This window comes from Hylobates moloch, unplaced genomic scaffold (assembly GCF_009828535.3).
Source record: "Hylobates moloch isolate HMO894 unplaced genomic scaffold, HMol_V3 SCAFFOLD_5, whole genome shotgun sequence".
NCBI classification, from domain to species: Eukaryota; Metazoa; Chordata; class Mammalia; order Primates; family Hylobatidae; genus Hylobates; species Hylobates moloch.
Window position 1 is genome coordinate 52348691 of NW_026652280.1, and position 20753 is coordinate 52369443.

Sequence of the window (20753 nt, forward strand, 5' to 3'; positions counted from 1 at the left end):
TTTACAATTAAGCTGAAATAAAAAGAAATCTATAAAACAAAACAAAACAAAAAAACCCAGCAAATATACAAATTTTAAAAATTAAACTCTTATGTCTATTCAAGTCCTTTGCCCATTTGTATCAGGTTATTTGACTTTTTGTTGTTGAGTTATAGGAGCTCTTTATATATTCTGGATATTAATAATATCAGAGATCTAACATTGTCAAATTCATTGAAGCAAAAGGTAGAATGGTAATTATCAAGTGCTAGATGGGACAGGAAAAGGGGGAGCTGTTTGATGGATAAAGTTTCAACTTTGCAAGATGAAGAAATTCTGAAGATCTATTTTACAACAATGTGAATGTATGTTAACACTACTGAACTGTACATTAAAAATGATAAAAATGTGGTTTTTACCCCAATTTTAAAAAATTCATGAAAATAAAACACTTGTGACAGAATAATAAATCAGGTTCTGTTTAAAAAGAAACCAGCATCAGGCAAACAAGTCCTATAATGGTAATTCTTCAAAGAACCAAAGTTCACTACTACCAGATGTGTTATTCCTAAACCATTAATAAGAATAAGACCTACTGGAAATGCATAAGGCTAATATTTCAGTTTCAGCAAAAACAACAACAAAATTCTAATGTCGTAATAAGGTGGATTTAACTAGTTAATGCTTTTAAAAAATAGTTGAGTTTTTCTTTGTTAATTTATAGAAATCATCTGAATGCAAAATAAGCAATCAAGGATTCATTTATTTTTATTTGCCCTAGTTTGGTCAAATTGTTGCTAGAATAATGTTTAGAACTAATTTTTAAACCTTAATGAACCATTTTTATTTTTTCTTTTTTCTCTCTCTCTCTTTCTTTCAAGACAAGGTCTTGCTGTGTTGCCCAGGCTGGAGGGCAGTGGCAGGATCAGAGCTCACTGCAGCCTTTTACTCCTAGCTTCAAGTGATCCTCCCACCTGGGCCTCCCAAAGCCTGGTGTTTCCTTTAATAATCTAAAAATGTTATTCTAGTGTTGGTCTTTGCAAAGCTCTTTAAAACCGCCAACTTCAGCTTGTCCGATTTTGAAATGCGTGGCCTGAGAAATCTCCTAGGTCTTGAACATTATAAATGGGTACTATGCTCATTTTGAGGGAGCCCCGGCTTACACAAACCTGCTGCTGAACTTAGCCGTACTTACAACAAGCACTTTATTGATCTATTATAATTGATGTATTAAAACAAACAAACAAACCAACAAACGAACATCACCTCCTGTCTGTAAAGCAAAACACATTTTGACTTTGGAGTTAACGTTTGCGACAGCCTTCTAACCTATGGATGTATCCCTCAGGACTGGGTTTCTAGAAAAGCTAGGAGAAGACCCCAGGGCAGGGGAGAGGAGAGGGCGAATTGGGAAAGAACTGCGAAGGTAATCACTTCCTCAGCTGGGCATGGGGAAGCACCTGAGCCCTGGTACGCGGGGCTGGGAGGGAGGGCGAGTCGCCAGTGGAGGCGAGGCCAGAAAGTCAGAGGAAAGAGGGGACGAGACAGCCACAAAGGCAGAGCGGGAGAAGGCAGGGCGGGCAGCGGGGGCGAGGGAGAGAAAAAGAGGGAGGCGGAGCTGCCCGGGCGGGCGGGGGCGCGGGCGCGGGCGGGAACGGGCGCGGAGGCGGCGCCGCAGCCCCAGCCGGGCCGGACGCGGGAGGGCCAGGGCCAGGGCCAGGGCGAGTGCCCGACTCCGAGCTGTCCCCGCTCCCGGCGCTGCGCTCCGCTCTCAGCCACCTCACGGCTGCCAGGAGTGCGCGGGAGTTTGCCCCGGAGCGCGGGGAAGTTTCCACAGAAGCTGCGCTCCTCGAACAGCAGCACCTGCAAGCGCCGGGCGGCGGCCCGCGAGGTAACCGCGCTGGGGCTGGGGTTGGGGCTTGGGGGCACTGGAGGGGCCAGATGATGGGGCGCTGCTGGGTACCCGCGCCGGGAGCGGGCTCTGGTGGGCGGGGACGTGCTCCCTCACCTTTCCAGGTGCTTCGCCGCTGGGGACGCGGGAGGCTTCTTCCTTTTTCGATCTCCCCCACCTCCAGTATTCCAACCCACTTCCCTTCACTTCAATGGACGGAGGACGGGAAGTGGGGGGCGGGAGCGGGAGGGGATCCTGACTTTCAGGGGGCGCTGGAGAAGGACGGCCGCCTGAACTTGTCAGCTACCTGAGCTGCCTTCCTGCGCCCTGGCGGGGCACCCTGGACTCCAGGATTCCGGGGTCAGACCCCGCTTGGGGCAGGCAGAGGTTGGAAAGAGGACGGCAGGAACAGTCTTTAGTTTCTGCTGCCAGTCTGTCCGGTCCTCCAGCGTGTCTGGCAGAAAGACGAGCATCTCTGCTGCGAGGGTGCCTCCTTTGCGTCAGTCTCAAACTCCACGACCTGGCTCAGGCTCAGGCGCAGGCTGCGGGCGAGGTGGGAGGGAAGTCAGGGGGACAGGGAGGCCAGGTGCGATCGTGGCCAGAGCAGAGGGGTTGGGAGGGGCGATATGAGGAGGGGCTGCAAGTGGGTTGGGAAGAGAAGGAATGGTGTGTTTGTTTCTGCTGCTGTTACTTTCACGGGGTTACCTGCTCCCTCTTCTGCCCCATTTGAACATCCTGCCTATCAGCATGTTTCTGTTAGAAGGTGTTATGGTTGATGCCTGTCAGGAGTTATTTCCAACTAAGTTCACAGGTGCTAAGTCTAGAGCTGCAGGCCTTCCTCCTTTTTCTCTCTCTGCGGTCCACCCCCAGCTCCCTCCCACAAACATACTGTGCCTGAATAATCCCCAGCGTTTTGAAAGCGATGGCAAGTGAATAATATACAACGTGTGTGTGTGACTTTTTTCTCCCTATTATGCTATCAGATCCAAATCAAAACGCCGTGGATGCTTAACAGGACTCCCTTTTCGCAGTTTTTCTGATAATTGAGAGTATTACCAATGTTTATTTTTCTTCACTTTAACCTCAGAATTGCATTAATCTATCTTTGTACAATTTTATTTACATTGTTATTATTCCTCTCGGTTTGAAGTACATGGGCCTCTTTTCAACTCACATATACACACCCAAATGCAGTGTGACCATATTTAGTATTTATCTGTCTTCTGATTCAGTTGCCTGGCACCTGCTAATTCCAGTACCTAATCATAACACCATATGCCTGCCAACCAACGTGAGGATAAGGTGAATGCTATTGTTTTTCATGGGCAAGAGCATCCTGAACTACCACTTTTTTATTATTGCTCAAAGGGTGTAAGAGCTTCAATCAATGTGAATCAAATTTACAAAACAATATTACAATTCTACACCATACGATCAAACAGAATATGATTCCTAGGCACTTACAGCTGACTAGTAATTGAGGAAAAATTAAAATCCTCTCATCATATGGAAAACATTTAGATTGCATATAGTCAATAAGAAATAGCACAAACTGAATGCCCCCAGAAAACGAGAAAAATGTTCCTCTTACCTCATTTGGTTTTTATCTCCTTCATTACAGTACCGTCCTCCAAAAAATGAGCACCTCGCATATAGACGTTGGTATGTACTAACTAAACACCATAATTTTTAATACAGAGGCTTGGTGATAGTCCAAAAACATAAATGTTTTAAATCATTACCAACCATCTGTTCTCTCCCACTCACTTACAACACAATGTTTTATTTTCACAGGTATCAAAACATACTTACTCATTTCATACATTCCCATGACTATCCTGAAAGCCGTAATGGTATCCAATGTTGACTCAAGTTCAGTAACTGTTGTGTTTGGCTTATTACACTATAAGCTCTGCTTCTTTTATTTTCAATGAAAGAAGACATTCTAAAAATTTCAAAGCACTTGGCCAAGGCTGGTGTATACTCCAGTAAAAATCTGATTGCTTTCCCCCTACCCCTCACCTTTTTGTTAACAGAGAGAAGCTAGAAATTAGTGCAGCCGCAGGGCCCTCCTGATGACCTTCTTTTCCTTTCTTCCTGGTCACAAGGGTAGCATTTGATGCTCTGAAGAAGTGCATTAAAAGGCCCTGTGACTTCAGAAACTTAGTATGGTTTCCAGGAGAGTGTAACATCTTCCAAGGAAGAATTTACAAAATAAGAGACTAACTTACTGTTACAAACTCCAAATTCAGTAAACCTAAGAAATACACATTGTTTCCCACATCAGTATTGCATAGAATAGCATAGGATGTGAGATAGGATATGAACAACATGTTTACTTGTATAGTGTTCTTTATATTTGTATTTGGGAATCTGGATGAGTTGGGATGTAATCAGCAGATAGATTCACACTCTTTGCTTGGTTGATGTCATCAATAAAGCAAGATTTGAGATATTCAGTTCCCTATCCAAGAAAGGTTTCCCATTCAGGGGTGTTTGCTCTAATTAGAACTTCAATATTATGGTATTTTATCATTCAAAATTACATTACATAATAAATCCTTTGTTCCTTTAGCATAGCCAGCACATTAGGAAAATTCTTTTCACTCAAATATGGGTGCAAGGTCCCAAAGCATTTTCATATTTTTTGAGGAAAAAGATAGTGATGATCTTTTTCACACTTTGCAAATAACTGATATGTACTTGAAGATTATCAGGAACCAAGAAAAAGTGGAACATTATCACCGGCTACACTGTTCTATACTGCTCTTTGCCCTGAAAGCGTTAAGATTCTCCTAACTTAAAAGAATGGCTTTGGACAGAATAAACCCAAACTACAGATAATTTGAAAGTAAAGTTGCCTTTAAAAATATAGTCTAATTAAAACCTTTGGATATTACATAAGAACATGTTACATCTTATTTTTCTGTATACTAAAAATGAATTATTGAGGAGAAACAGTTTCACCATGTATAGTAAATACTCTGAATTATTCATGTTAATAAAAGAAATAGAGGCAAAGATAATGTAATATCATGGTTATTTAAAAAGTCATTTGTGTTTGTCTTTGGAATGTATTGCATGTTTGGTTTAAAAAAGATTTTCATTGTTATTGTGGGCAAGTTGCCTTTCTGATTATTTTCTTGTGTTTAGGTTAATTTTTAAATGAGCTTTCATACCTCAAACACCAAAACCCATTTGTGGGGAGGCGGGGAAGATGGGCAGACTGCCCAGAAACGAGCTGGGTGGCAGAAGTAAGCAAACCTAGTATGAAAACTTTGCAGGAAATCATATGTAATTCAAAGAAAGATAAGCAAGACTTGATTGTATACCTGTTTAATGAATATGTGTTAAGGATTAGATACGTTCCCAGATTGTATACCTGTTTAATGAATATGTGTTAAGGATTAGATACGTTCCCAGCAAAAATGAAAGTCTTATAGTCAAAGTTTGAGAAATTCAATCCCACTTTACATGTAACAGAAGTGTTTAATATATTTTAAGAAGTGATAATAGGTTGCTCCTGAAAATCAAATAAGAATGTATTAATGTATGCATCTTACTATTAATACACTGCATTTTTAAGTGTTTTCTTAAAGCATACGTATGTCTTTGGCATTAAATGGCATTCCTAGGCCTTATATATTAATATGTCCTTTCCAAGAGAAGGAATAGCAAGAAGCCATCTAAGTAAGGGGTTTGGTCCATTCCATCTCTATACCTATGCTCCAAATCAAAAACACATTTCATCAAAGAGAACCTCTCAATTATTGTTACAGTGGACCAAACTAGATAAAATAGCTGAAGTTCAGCAAGACTGCCAATTTAACAGATTTCTATTGTGTTTTTCAAAAGCTCTAGGGCAAAATTGGTTGTAGATGAGTTACTTGAGCAAGAAGCTGATTCATACCATAGCATTAAACATCTTGTTTATAGTCAGTTTTAGTTGGACATAGATTTTGTTGAATTGTTAGTTCTGTAGACTGTTAGAATTTAGAAAACCTCTGTGTGGAAGGTTAGAACTGCCAAAAATATATGATGGGAAAAGCAGATAAGATCATTTTTATTTCAAATATTCACAGCCAAACTGTAACTTTTATAGAAGTAAGGAGAATGGTGATAGAAAAGTAGATGTACCCTTCAGAATAGAGACTATGTTCTCATCATAAATATGCTCACTACATAAAGTGTAGGGATGCTTTTTTTTTAGGAAACATTTTCCTTTTTTATGAGGCATGGCATTTTTTAAAGACTTGACTAGACTGAATATTTTAAAAGAAATATTGTGGTTGGAAATATAATTGAGACCCACAGGATAAATTTTACATACATTTATTAAAGGAATCCATTTCTTCTTATCAGTGCCTAAGTCTTAGGATCAAGATTATGCATTTTTTAATAGAGCTGGAAAGAACCTTAAAAGTAATTTATTCCTGTGTCCTCATTTTACAGTTGCAGAAATAATGGGGAACTACAGTGATCATGATGAACTGCTAAAGGTCACACTGGTAGTGGCAGAGCAGAAACTAGAAACCGGGTCTCCTGACTCCTCATCCAGCTACCTCTTAGAAAGTTAGATTAGTTAGGTAGGGGAGTTAACTCTTTCTGGCCATCACAGTATCAACTAATATGTGATAGTAATGGAATGAAGCAGTTCAGAGGTATATGTAGAAGGCTTGTGATTTGCTGTCTTCTCTCATGCGTTGAGTAGTCATCGTGGACCAGACTGTGATCCTTGACCCTCTCAGACTCTGTCCTCTTTTTTAAAAACAAATATTTGGTTACCCCCTTATTATCCTCAAAAGTCATTTATAAATAATTACAGTATATAGTTGTAATTTTTAAAAACTAATAAAATAAAAGTAATGTGTATTTCACTACTAATGCTCGGGGATAACTTCACTAGACACATAGTAAAGTCCGCGCTTATATGAATATATGATGAATAAATTTGAATTTAAGACAAATAAAACATCAGAAGACATCCCGTGCAAGAAGTGCGCAAAAGTGAAAGAATGAGGATAGACTTAAACTAGTGCTGAGATACTAACAACTCAGACTTATTTGTAGATGAAAACCGGAAGAAGGAAGTTAATGGTATAGGGAAAATTTGGCAAGTCAAATATAGACTCTTGGAGTGGAGAAAATTTTAAAATATGATATTTTGCAAATGAGAGAGTAAATACCATTGATATGCTTCCACTAAAATCCCAAAATTACTTTCTGGAACATTTCCATGTTGTTACTAATGTGAATTCTATTTCAAGAGATGCAGGTTACTCACCGTATTATCAATAAGTAAAATACTTCGAAAATAAAAATTACTGATTTGGTGCTGAGTTAGTCTTAAGTTTAATTTCTATCAACATTATAGTCTATCAATTATAGAGTTAGAAAATAGAGCACATGAAATAATTAAACTATTATTGTAAATTGCTCGGCTTTTGGTGGGAATGTAAATAAAATTCTCAATTATAATTATGTACCAGATTCTACAGTTTGATATGCATAACATTTAGTTCAATAGGACACATAAACTTTATATGGAATATTTTTAGAAAAACTCTTCATTAAATTGGACTGCCTCCCCCTATATACACTAAAAGCCAATAGCACACCACTACTACCACCACCAATAATTTGTGACAACCCTGAACGTACCCAGTCCTACCTAAAATATTCTGTAGGGGTGTTACTTGCTATTATGAGAGCCATAGAGCTAGATAACCAAGATTTTTATGTAGGCATGGATTATTTTTCGTGCCCCTACCTATCTATCTTTACTTCTTTTAAGTAGGACCATTCCATTTGTTCACTGATCCACTGGCTGTAATGGACCTGAACCACAGACTTCACTGCCCTCAAGCGGGTCATGTTCTAATCTTTTTCTGTTACTGTCACCTTTATAAAAATTCACTTCTTCTGGTCCTTATTTCTCTTAGGAATCTATCTTTTTTGGTGACAATAAGTGGTGACAAACTGAAGTACATGCTGGATAATATTTTAGTTGTCTTAGGCCTTAATTTTGCTTAAATGTATATCTCCATAAAGCACTGAAAGTTTTCATATATATATATATATAGAGAGAGAGAGAGAGAGAGACAGACATTATCACACACATGTATGCATGTATGTATATGTATATATGTGCATATTTATGAAAGCATATATGTATACACACATAATTTTAGGCTTTGAAAAAACAGGAAAGGAGGTATTATTAAGGCTTATATTTTTAATGCCCTTGAAACATGCTTAGGCAAAAAAGAACTGCACTAGTCCAATACTGGAAGTTATACAACAAAACAACGTGCTATGTAGTATGCTTATAGTAAAAGCCCAAAAGCTATTACCAACCCGAATAAACTGCTGTATTAGAATTTTGTTATATTGCTTGTGATAGATGCATTCTGTGCTAGCATATTAGAAGTTGAGGGGAAGGGGTGTGGTCAATTTTGTCTGTTTCAGAGGTATTTAACCTGTGCACTGTTGACATCCTAAAAGCACACCAACATCTCTTCTCTTTGTGCATATACAGTATTTGCAGAGAGATTAGAGGGTTTTGAAGATTACTCATATATGCAACATACAGGAGGGTGTAGGATCCCAGAAGCAAGGAGGAAATTGAGAGTGAAATTCAAACTTTCTTACTTCTGTCTACTGGACTGTAACTTAAGATCTGCTCTTGAAAATGAAGAGTTAATATGAAATGTCATTTGAGTATTGGCTACAACATCCTGAATGTATCAAATTGTGAGATATTTTTTCTTAGATTACTTCCCAGTCAGGGTCCACATTGCATGTTTTTAGACCATTGTATATCTTATTCTTTTTAAAGAAAGAAGCTTTTTAATGTAAGCGCAGCACTTGAGATTGAAGTCAATAATATGTGTGTGTGGTGTGTATGTGTGTGAACAACCAATTGCTTTGACACAATCACAAAATTCTCTACACAGAAGGGCATGTTTTACCCAATCAAGAGAGGCAGCTTTTCCTACAAAGAGGATACAGCAATTGTACAGAACACAATTTGATCTGTGATTGTTTTCTGTGTATTGTTCATTCTTACTGGAAGCTTCTTGGTCTGTTGAATGGCCCAACATTCAACCTCAGACTGACCCCTAACTTTATTTGGTCTACTTTTGTTACAATTTCTAATGCGAGTATAGTGGTGCAATGGGGATTCAGAGAAGATGAAATGGAAGTTGTTGGATTGGGGAGGCGATAAAGAAAATAAGGTGTTTCTTTCATTTGAACAGCACAAAGATCTATATAGGCAGTGAAATTTTATTGGAATATCTGCCTTTTATTCTGCTTTTTATTTTTGTATGGAATAGAGGGAAAGATTGTGAAAGTAAAACCCTCCTTCCTCTTTGTACTGTTAACTCTGCTATATAAGAGAAAACCTTCTTTGTCAGAGTAAACAGGTAGGACACATTCCACTCCCATTGTTCAGAGTGGCTCCTTTTACTATAGTACTTCAATGCTACCCTAAACTGAACTCTGTAACCCTAAAGAATATGGTTAAGAAAAGGAAAAATATACCCAGCTAATGTGGTAAAAGAAATTTCAGAAGCCTCTACTAGATATATGTGAAAATGGGAAAACCAAGTAAGACGACACTGTGGATGAAATGAAGAATGTGTTACTTACTTTTCCATTAATTTCAGTACCAAGAAGCCCAAAATTCCACTTAGTTTTGTGGTCATTTCTATTGTTTTCTTTCTTTTTTTTTTCTTTTCACAGATGGAATTAAAGTGGTGACCTATAGGTCTAGCTTACTTTAAGCAAATATAGTCTGTAAGGATTTAGGTAAAATAATGATGTTGATTATATACTTTAATGAATACATTTTAAAATTAAATAGGCACAGTTTTAAAGAAATGATCATCTAAATTAATTTAGTTTTTTTACAGGATTCTTTGAACAGTCAATTAGAAGGAGGGTAATTTTTTTCCCCAAAAGATCGATTGCTCAAGTTATTAAAAAAATGCTTAGGTCTTAGTGACATTTTTTGGACAAAAAGCAGTAACTATCAACACCATTTTACCTTCTAACATTTGCACTCTATTTTCTATTAGGAATTTTTCTTATCAGAGAATGAGATTTTGTTACTCCAGCAGGGCTGGCATTCAGCTAGATACACTGGTATAGTCTTACTGGTTATTTGTAGCTAGAGTCCAAATTGTGCTGATTGTTAAATAATTTGAATACTAATCCTCCTCTTGCATGATCACTTTTGTAACTTCAGCCTATAAATACACCACTTGCTACTTGCTAAAAGTCTGGCAAAGTCATTTTTTCAGATTTTGCAGATCAGGAAATTAGAACAGCATTTAGAATAGAAATGAATTTGAAAATCACTGAAATCCCAGGTACCAGAGCTTGTTCATCTAATACCTCAGACCTTTGATTCACCTTGGGGTTTCTCAACATACATATACCAAGTACTATCCAGTAAGAATGCCTTGAGATTATTGATATATATTTAATGCAGAGCACTCTACAAAACATAATCACAGCCCAGAAAGTCCCTCTACATTGCCCACTTGTAGATACAGCTCATATACCTGGCATTTCTTCTTGTCTATCTTAAAGAAACATCAAATGAAACATGTCAAAATCAAACTCCTGATCTCTGCTCATCTCACCTCAAAGGTGCAGGGTTCCCATAGTCCAATCTGGTTTTAATCTTGACATTGCTTCTCCTTCAATTCCATTACCAAGGCTTTGATTTTGACCTCCAAAATTAATTACAAAAATCTGCCTCTGCCATCACACAAGTGTAAGCATTCACCATCCTTTGTGTAGAAAACAACAATGTCTCTGTGACTGATCTCCTGGCCTTGTTCCCCACCCCAAATTCATCCCCCAATGGGATACCGGATATTATATTTGCATTCAAAATGCAAATATGATAACTATCACCTTCCAACCACTGATAACACTTAAATGAATTACCATTGCTTTGCTTAAGATAAAGACCAAAACTCAGCACATGATTTTTGTAGCCCAGCAAGGACAGTCTCCTCCACTTTTATCTCTTTGGATGCTCCCATTCTTCCCTCAGCTTCAGCTGGCTGGCTTTCTTCAAGCTGCCTTAACATTCCAGCTCTCTCCCATCCCCCCATCCCCTAAAAACACAAACTCAAGCATTCCCTAGTTAACTCTTAGTTAACACTTTGAAAATATCAACTCAAATGTCACTTCCTCAAATGAACCATCTCTTACCCCTAAATTGAATTAAATACCTCTATAAAATACATATAAGTATATACACATTTATGTATCTGTATCCATTGTGCTTAGAAGAGTTGCAAATTCACATTTATTTGTATAATTATTTAATTAACCACTAAGATAGGGATCCATCTGGTTTTGATGGTCCTTGTATTCCTAACAAATACAACGCCTGCTTCAGAGAGGAAGTATAATAAATATTTGTTGAATAAATATTGAGTGAACATCTCTAACTCCACATGTACAAAGTTGTACACATGTACCACATGCAAACACACGCACATAGCCACCCTCACATTCTAATAAAAAATACATAAATAAGTAAATAAAAGAAAGCTTGTAAGCTATGATTCCCCACTTTTTTCTTTGTGACCTCTCCAAATATCATACTCCTTGTTCGTCTATTTCTCTTTCTTCTCCATAATTTACATGTGGTTTGGGTGGTGCTACATTTATTTAGAAAGTAAGGCAGGTCTGTTGAATTTCTTACACCCCCCAAAATAAATAAATGCCCAGGCATGCCTTTATATTACTTCCTGTGACATATGGAATCCCTTGATAATTTCAGGAATTTTAAAAGGCTTCACTTTATGGGGGTTTTATGCTCTGCTGTTTGTATACATTCTGGCATTAAGAAGTGGTCTAAGATTTCACCACATTGAAGAAAACGAAAATCCTCTGAAAGTTACCTATTCATATGGCCCCCATATGAAAATAAGGAAGACAAAGGAGAACAAAAATTAAAATAAGAAAATAATATGTGAAATTGAAAAAGTAATATAAAAGTCTATGTTATAAATTAAAGGTTTATATTTTTAAGAATTGCACAAAAGATTCAAACAAGGTATAAAATAGTTAAGGAAGACATATATCATACTGACGGGCACTTACTATGTTTTAGATACTATGCTAACATTCGTGACTAAATTCAAAATGCTGCATTAAACTGAGTTGGGTTAGCACTGTTTTTATTTAAAGGCTTCTTGCTTTAGTTCAACTAATTTAGGGGAAACTCTTGAACATTTTGTCCCAGAAAGCAAGGAATTGCTCAAAAACAAATGAGGGCACATCAGAAGAACATAGCCGGATTTAAAAGACTCTCCCTGGCCAAATTTGGGATCTTTTGTACATAAAGAGTAATAATGTATGTAATGGATTAGAGCACATTGACTAAGAAAAGTATCCATGAACCCAGAGTGTGTGAATGCACAGATTGGGTAGAGAGAAGGAAAGGCTCTGTTTCACTGAAGAATACAAGCTAATAATGAAAAAGAAATAATAGAGCCACATTTTTGCAACCACCATAAGAAGAATAATAAAGAAGTCATCCGCCATTGAGTGAATGGTTGATGGGGACAGGATATTCACATTATCTCTACGTGTCACTCCACAGATTGCTTATTAATTGAAAAGGGGGGACATCCCTTTATGGTTGGTGTCTGACAGATACCAGCTAATGAAATGATCAGACTTGACATCACTAGAAGTAGTACAAACTGAAATCATGTATTTTTTTTTTATGATACATGAAGAATGACACAAAAGTCTCTTCTGAAGTATTCTGCTAAAAATGTTTAACCTGAGTCTAATCATGAGGAAACAAACAATCAGGCAAATCTAAACTGATAGATTTTCTTCACTACAACTAACCTGGACACTTTAAAAATGTCAGTGTGATTAACAAAAAAAGCCTGAAATATTGTTCAGGATTAAAGGAGACTAGGAGACCTGGCAACTAATTGCAAGACATCCATCCTTCTTGATTAGATTCTGGATGAAAAAAATCTATAAAGGATAATATTGGGACAATGGAAGGAATGTGAATTTGGGCTATAGCTCATATAACAGTATTACATCCTCGTTCAATTTCTTGAGTGTGATCATCATATTGGGGTTATATGGAAGAATGTGTCTTTAGGGAGAGGATATATTTGAAAGTATTTAGAAGTGAAATCTCATGTCTGCAACTTTCAAATGGTTCAGCGAAAAGAAATGTTTTAAGTATAAGAAAGGGAGAAATAGGCAAATAATTATGGCAAAATGTTAATAATTTTTACATCTAGATAAAGAGATTATATACCACTCATTATATTGCTAATTTTCTGTCGGCTAGACATTTTTCAAAATAAAAATTAGAAAAAATATCCTATGATTTTAAGTTAGCTATCCAAAGGATAAAATAATTTTTATATATTGAAGTGAGCTTAAATGTTTGAAAGTTGTTTAATTAACAGAGTGTCCAAAGTATCTAAATATCTTCAATTCAACATTCTGTAATAATTCCATAATTTATATATAAACACTAAAGAAAAAGTTATCCTTAGAAGAATATCTTTCAGGCAATATAGGAGACAATACATAATATGATAATATCAGTATGTATTAGATAAAATAATTTTTTTCATTTTTCCAGTTATATATGAGAACTTTCAGACATGAGAAATTTTAAAGGGAAATGAGTCATCTATGGCAATATGCGTTTTATTCTTCCATGTCTTTCCTAAACATTGGTGCTCACCTACAAAACAAAGTATGAGATTACTGATGATTTTCACTCAAATGTCTACAACCTAGCAGAATTCAGTTTCAGTGTAGAATAGATCTGGCCAGGGCTACAGTGAGATTTAGGATCCTGTGTGATTCTCAACTCTGCAACTTCAGGAAGACTGGCAAGCACTGTTAGTGCTAATATATTAGAAGGAGATACTTACAGCCCAATAATATAGGTATACAAATATCAAAACACAAAGCTCTCGATTTAGTCAACAAATATCCATCAAGCGCAGGTTCTATGAGAGGCACAAAGTAAATGAGTTTAAATAAAAATATTTACAAATTTGTAAATAAAAATTTATTTCTTCGGGAAAATTTTAACTTCAAAATAAATGTTTAAAATATTCCTCATACTGTAAAAGCATATGATATAATATTTCTAATCAGGTCCCTGTAGGAATACTTTGCATGGTACTAAGATAATATTTAGGGCTCCTTCAGATATGTATGGTAACTTAATCAGAGCAAGTAGAGTGGTGCCTTTTGGTATATGATAAAAAGAAAACATGTAGCTCTTCCTATATCTTAACATACAATATATCATGTATCTTAATGTACAATATAATAAACCAAAGATAATAATATGGATAGTTATTTCCCCTCATATTTCATATAGTAAGTTGATAAATTATAAATAATAGCAAAGAGGGAGAGTTTTGAGTTTCTGAAAAAATCAGAAAGAACTGGTCTCTTGATACTGCTAGCCTACACTATCTTGAGATTCAAATTCAGTATGATGGAATCTCCTTAGTAAGAAAATTACACTTCTTCTTCAGCTTATATTAAGACAAATATTAGTAATCAGTTTAAACTTGATATTGTTTTAATAAGAAGAAAATAGTAATAAATTGTTGTGGAGATGGAGCATGTTCTTAAGAAGTACTGATTATCTTAAAATAAAGGTAATAATATGATAGCTTTGCTCTCATACCCTTATCCCCCTCCCACTCCCATGCTACTCATACTTATATCAGTGGTAAGACAAAGGACACTCATACCGCTAAGAATTTCGACACCCAAGAAAACTGGGTAAAATCGCATTTAGTTATCTTATTAAACTGTTAATACATTTTTATTTCAGATATTTTTTAAAAGTTCCAAGACCATGAATAACATAAGTTAAAAGTTGTTTGAATTTATAGCAGTATGAAACGTGGACTTCCATACAGAATTTGACATTAAAAGAAAACAGCTATGAAAGAAATTTGTGGAGGTAATTATTAGCTGGAAGCTATTTGTACTCTAAGTTTATTGAATATACAAATATGATAATAAGACTTTGCACAAATGGAATCTTTTGATAATAAATCCATGTAAAAGACTGTGCCTTGAGGAATAATTCTAGATATTATAAGTATATTTGAATTCCCTGCAAACAGAATGCAGACCTCTAGACCAAGTACATAACCATTTTTCATTCATGATATTTAATAGGTCATTTTACCTAAAGTCTCAGAAAGGACAAGTAAAACAATGGAGAGTGAAGCTGTTTTATTTGTGCATGTATTAAAACATTGCAATCATAGAAGAAATAGCAAAGTAGAACTATAAAACCTGTCTTCAGAAGTAAGCAAAATTACATTGAAAATCATAATTATTGGAAATAAATAAATACCTAATGATTACCTGAGAAGTATTCCTGATATTGCATGTAGAACTCAATGATTAACTGTTTTGTTTTTTGTTTTGCCTTTTATGGTATTTACTGACCAGTTTAGAAAAAAAACTTTCGTGGTAAAATAAAATGTAAAACAGCCACGTTTTCTTTATAAACCTTGTACATTTACAGTACTTCATAGGACTGTACCCTCCCCACCAAGTCAGTTTTACTGTATACTAGGAAAATAAAAATGAAATATAGAATCTTTCAATTTCCTTTCCTCATTTTAGATTTTGGTTACACTTTTATTATATTATGTTTCATATTTTCATATTTAAATGTAATCAGTGCACAAAACCAGTCTTTTCACTCCTCTCCGAGTTATTTTAGTTTATTTTGTGAATAAATAGATTTCATGATCAAGGAGTTTCTTCAAGGAGGATTCATGTAATGCTACCTCCTGCATTCTTTTGTGCCTAATCCATGTCCTCCCCATGCCCACCCTTTCCTCTTTCCTGCGCCTCTAGTCCATAAGCCATTTTTTGATTGTTTTCCATTCTTGAAGGGGACTAATGATGTGGAATGGCAGGAGGTGTTGTACACGGGGAGCCTACAGCTCCAGTGTGGGTCTTGTTTAGAATATGCTCTGTCACCAAGTTTATTTCACTTACCCTGAAGTTGGAAACATGCAAAGCCCCTAACACTGTGTTGTCATTTTGTAGTCATGGCCTTTTTTTCTCTTTTCTTCCACAGCACCCTCATCTGGGAGACCACTACATAGCTAATAAAAATGGTAGGAGAGTGTGCTATTTTCTTCAGCCTGATGTCCCCAATTATTCTGAGTTTCAGTAGGAAAACATACACCTTCCTTATAACCTATTTATGTCCCACTGTTCCAGTAAGATTTGCTGGACAGCCTTTTGGGACTGATATTATTAGTACAAAAATCTATATCCAGCTCAAGGTTTGAGGATAGATGTGTCGATTCTTGTTCTCTTTTTCCTCTAGATTTTACACAATTTAGCAGGTATGCTTGACAGTTAGTGGTTTTTATACTTGGTATTTTTGTTTCCTTTTTTTCAAAAAAAGGAGGTAGAATAAAAAAACCTTTACTTCATCAATAGCAGAAGTTTCAGAGTTCTAGTTGCCAATTTTTTGCATTAAATATTTTATTTAATGTTTAAAGTAAAATTACATATATTGACAATTTAAAGAATAATAAAAGATAAATAGCCATGTATTCACTATCACGCTAAAGGGAAAGAATTTTTCCAGTATATTTGAAGTGTCCTACTTTTGTCAGGGGAGATTAACTGCTTAAGCAGGGGAGATTTGACCAACCAAATATCTCAGGCATTTGATACGATAAAGGCCTGTTTCACATTGATGACACAATTCCATGCGGATCAGTGGAGAAATTCTGCTCCATGAAGTCATTCAGGGATCTGGGTTACTTCCATTTAGCACTTCTGCCACCTTTCACTGCCTCAAAGTCATCCCCTGGTTCCTCTGCAGATGAAAGAAAGAGAGATAATGTGAGAATTTTATAGGATGTTTTAAGGGACCAGGCCTTGAAGATGTGTGTATGACTTCTGCTCATATCCCACCTATTGCAAGGGGGAAATAGAATAAGGAAAATAAAAGGGAATTTAGCATTGTCTCAGCATACCTTCTGTGTTCTCCTCTCATTCTCTCTCTTCAAGAGGTAACCAGCCTCCTGATTTTTGTGTTAAGGATTCCCCTGTTTTGCATATGTACCTACCTCAAGCAAATCTTGTCTAGTTTTACCTGTCTTTGACTTTTATAAAAATGGACTCATACTGCTGATATATGTTGCTTGGCTTGGTTTTGCTTCTTGCTGCTTAAAAGAATATGTGTTTTCTGGCTGGGCGCGGTGGCTCAAGCCTGTAATCCCAGCACTTTGGGAGGCCAAGGTGGGAGGATCACGAGGTTAGGAGATCGAGACCATCCTGGCTAACACAGTGAAACCCCGTCTCTACTAAAAATACAAAAAAAATTAGCCAGCATGGTGGCAGGAGCCTGTAGTCCCAGCTACTCGGGAGGCTGAGGCAGGAGAATGGCATGAACCTGGGAGGTAGAGCTTGCAGTGAGCCGAGATTGCACCATGGCACTCCAGCCTGGGCGATGAGTGAGACTCTGTCTCAAAAAAAAAAAAAAAGAATATATGTTTTCTCCATTTTGGAAATAGTATACTATGTGTGTCCATTACACAGAGTTTTTAAGTCTGTTATTCAAATATTCTTATTTTCTTGCTAATTTTGTCTGAATGTTCTATCAAATACTGAAAGAAGTATATTTTAAAATGCTGATGATGGATTTATCCATTTCTTATAGTTCTATCAATTTTTGCCATATATTTTTTGATGCCATGCTATTAGGTGCATATAAGTTTAGAATTATATTTCTAGTAAATTTAATTTTGTAATCAAAGTGTAGTGATCATCTATCTGCTTATGACTTCTAAATTTATGTATTCAGCCTAGACCTCTCCTGTGAGCTTGTATTAGTTTTCTATTGCTGTGTGATAAATTACTGTAAATTTAGCGGCTTGAAACGACATACATATATCATGTCAGTTTCTATGAGTTAACAGTATGGGAACAACTTAAGTGGATTCTCTGCTGAGAATATCACAAGCCTACAGTCAAGCTATTGACTGGGTTTTATTCTCATCCGAAACTCAGAGTCATCTTCCAAGCTTGAACTTGTGGGCAGAATTCTGTGTTTTGCAGCTATAGGACTGATGGCCTCAACTCCTAGAGGACACCCCTCTCCATAGGAAGTTCAAAATGTAGTTTTTTGCTTCTTCAAGGCCAGCAGGAGATATTTCTAACTTCAGGGAAGTCCTGGACCCTCTTTGAATGGGCTAAACTGGTTAGGTCAGCCTCACCCAGGGTAATCTCCCTTTACATTGACTCAGAGTCAACTTATTAAGAACATTAATTATTTCTGTAAAATTTCTTTACCTTTTTTCATGTGCTATACATTAGAAGTGAATTACAGGTCTTGTTTGCATTCAAGAGGAGGGGATTATAGAGGACTATTGAGGTTTCTGTCATAATTCTATCTACCACAGAGACCTTGTCTTACATATTCAACTGCCTACATGATACCTCTACTTGGTTTTCTCATTAATATCTAAAATTAAACAAGATCAAAACTGACCTCTTGATTTACTCCTTCAAAAATTTCCCTATATCATAAATGTCATCTCAAAAAATAATTTCAAATTCTGTCACTTCTTTTTATCTCTAGTGGTATTACCTTGGCCAGGTCATCAGCATTATCTGTATTTGCAGATTATAATAGCCTCCTTCCTAATTAGCTTCTTTGTTTCTCAGTGTATTCCTCCTACAGCAACAGGAATGATTATAAAACATAGGTATAGGCCAGGCACGGTGGCTCACACTTGTAATCCCAGCACTTTGGAAGGCCAAGGCAGGCAGATCACGAGGTCAGGGGATCGAGACCATCCTGGCTAACACAGTGAAACCACATCTCTACTAAAAATACCAGGTGGCGGGTCCTGTATCCCACTACTTGAAGAGGCAGAATGGCATGAACCGGGGGGCACTTGCATGACCAAGCCTCCAACTCAAAAAAAAAAAAAAAAAATGGTATAATCTTTTCACTCCTCTGATTATAACCATTTCAATGCCTATCCGTTTCCCTTTAGAATTGCCTTCAAGGACTTGATAGGCTTTTTGCCTATCTTTCTAAGCTCATTCTTGACCACTTTGCTTTCATTCATCAAGCTCCAGCCATACTGTCTTACTTCAGTTCTTAGGATGTGTTAAGTTCTTTTCTGTTTCAGAGCATTTTCATAGGGGATTCACTATTTGGAAACTTCTCTTCCTTCACTACAACTTTATGCATGATTATATCCTTCCCATACTTTAGACTGCAGCTTAGATATCACCTTCTTAAAGATACTTCCTCTGACCAAAATGTCCAAAGAGGTCTCCTGTGCCCTTTACCCAACATTCTCTACCTTACCCCTTGATTCTAGCACTTGTCACACTTTATAATCATATGTTCAATTTGTTATAACTTCTTTCTTTTCTCCTGCTCACTTTTGTATCCCAATACCTAAACACTGCCTGTGTAATAATAGGTCCTCAAAATATATTAGATGAATGACAACTGAAGTATTGCTGTTATCATCAGAGTATGCTAGAGTAACTCCAAGAAGACTTTCTGGGGACATCGGCCTTGAGCCATTTGTTTTAGGTTGGAGAATCAGAAAGGTAGAAAGTTCTATTACAGATGTAGTGGAGAGCAAAAACAAATTGATGGATATGGAGATGGGCATGGAAGGCCCAGGAGTCAGTACACCAGAAGGGGCAGTTGGACATTAGGTTGCAGAGGTATAGTGACCACTTTATGAAGAACCTAGAAAGGCAGACATAAGAGTTTTCCACCTTAAATAAGGATCTTGATGGCTTTTTAGGTGAAGAGTTAAAAATAAGCCACTCTGGCAAATTGACTGTGGTGAGTTAAAAGCAGCTGAAAAGCAGCAGGTGCAAAAAGATCACTCTGAACTTTCTTCTGTTTCTCAAAAGCAGGAGATGAAATTCCTAAGAGAAAGATGTCCTCCCTTTACCAGAAGGAAAGCGTCACTCTTACTATCATCAAGAACAAGAAGTCGAGGCCCAGGAAAATCTGTGCAAACAAACTTAGACTAATCCTTATGCTCCTAGCCATTTCTCCTCTGAATTAAGGACTCTACCCCTAGCTCCTTTGCCGTGTCACATTTTCCTAATTTCCTACTCTTTTTCTAATTCAGTACATATGTTCATCACTGACTGCATCTTCGGGTCTTCATTTCCCTATGAAGGCTCCTGTGCCACATAAAACTTACATTAAATAAATGTGTATGTTTTTCTCCTGTTGATCTGTCTTAGGCCAATTTAATTATTAGGTCCATCTGAAAAAGAAAAAAGCCCTAAAACAGGAGAGGAAAAAATTTTTCCTCCCCTACATAGGCAAATGAAAAATAGTTAAAAAGCAATGTTTAAGAAAGATTAATGAAGCACCCTTATTTCTGTTGAACTGAAGAGACTATCTAGAAATAGATCATCTACCCAAGAGTCTTTTTGTTTTTTTATTCAATAAATATTTCTGTTCCACTCACTATGTCTAAGGCACTGTCCTTGGCATGGAGGATTCTATGAGCATCACTTCAAAGATGAGTTCTACAGAACAAACAGAGATCAGCCCAAGGTTGGTGGAGGATCTTAAAAAGAAAGGAGAGAGTGTTCATGTGTCCAGAGAAAAAAAAAGACTGCAGATAGTTCTTAAGAATTTAAATAGTTTAGTTTTGCTGGAGAGTAGAGTTTGAGGGAGAGGTATGAATGATAAAATTAACGAAGTGATCAACAGCTAGATCAGGAAGAGCCTTGTTTGTGAGCATAAGAAATTTGGACAATTTAAGAAGTGTGAGAAATGGTGGAATATACAAATGAAAAT

At 36.8% G+C, this 20753-nt stretch overlaps 1 protein-coding gene across 2 annotated transcripts in view; it reads left to right on the forward strand.

The window, feature by feature from the left end:
• The first annotated feature begins 1697 nt into the window (after window positions 1-1697).
• CHST9 (carbohydrate sulfotransferase 9) overlaps window positions 1698-20753 on the forward strand; it is a 287688-nt gene continuing 268632 nt past the window's right edge. For both annotated transcript variants that reach the window (XM_032152597.2, XM_032152598.2), the window contains exon 1: window positions 1698-1870. The gene's annotated coding sequence lies outside the window, so the exon portion shown is untranslated. The remainder of the gene's footprint in view (window positions 1871-20753) is intronic.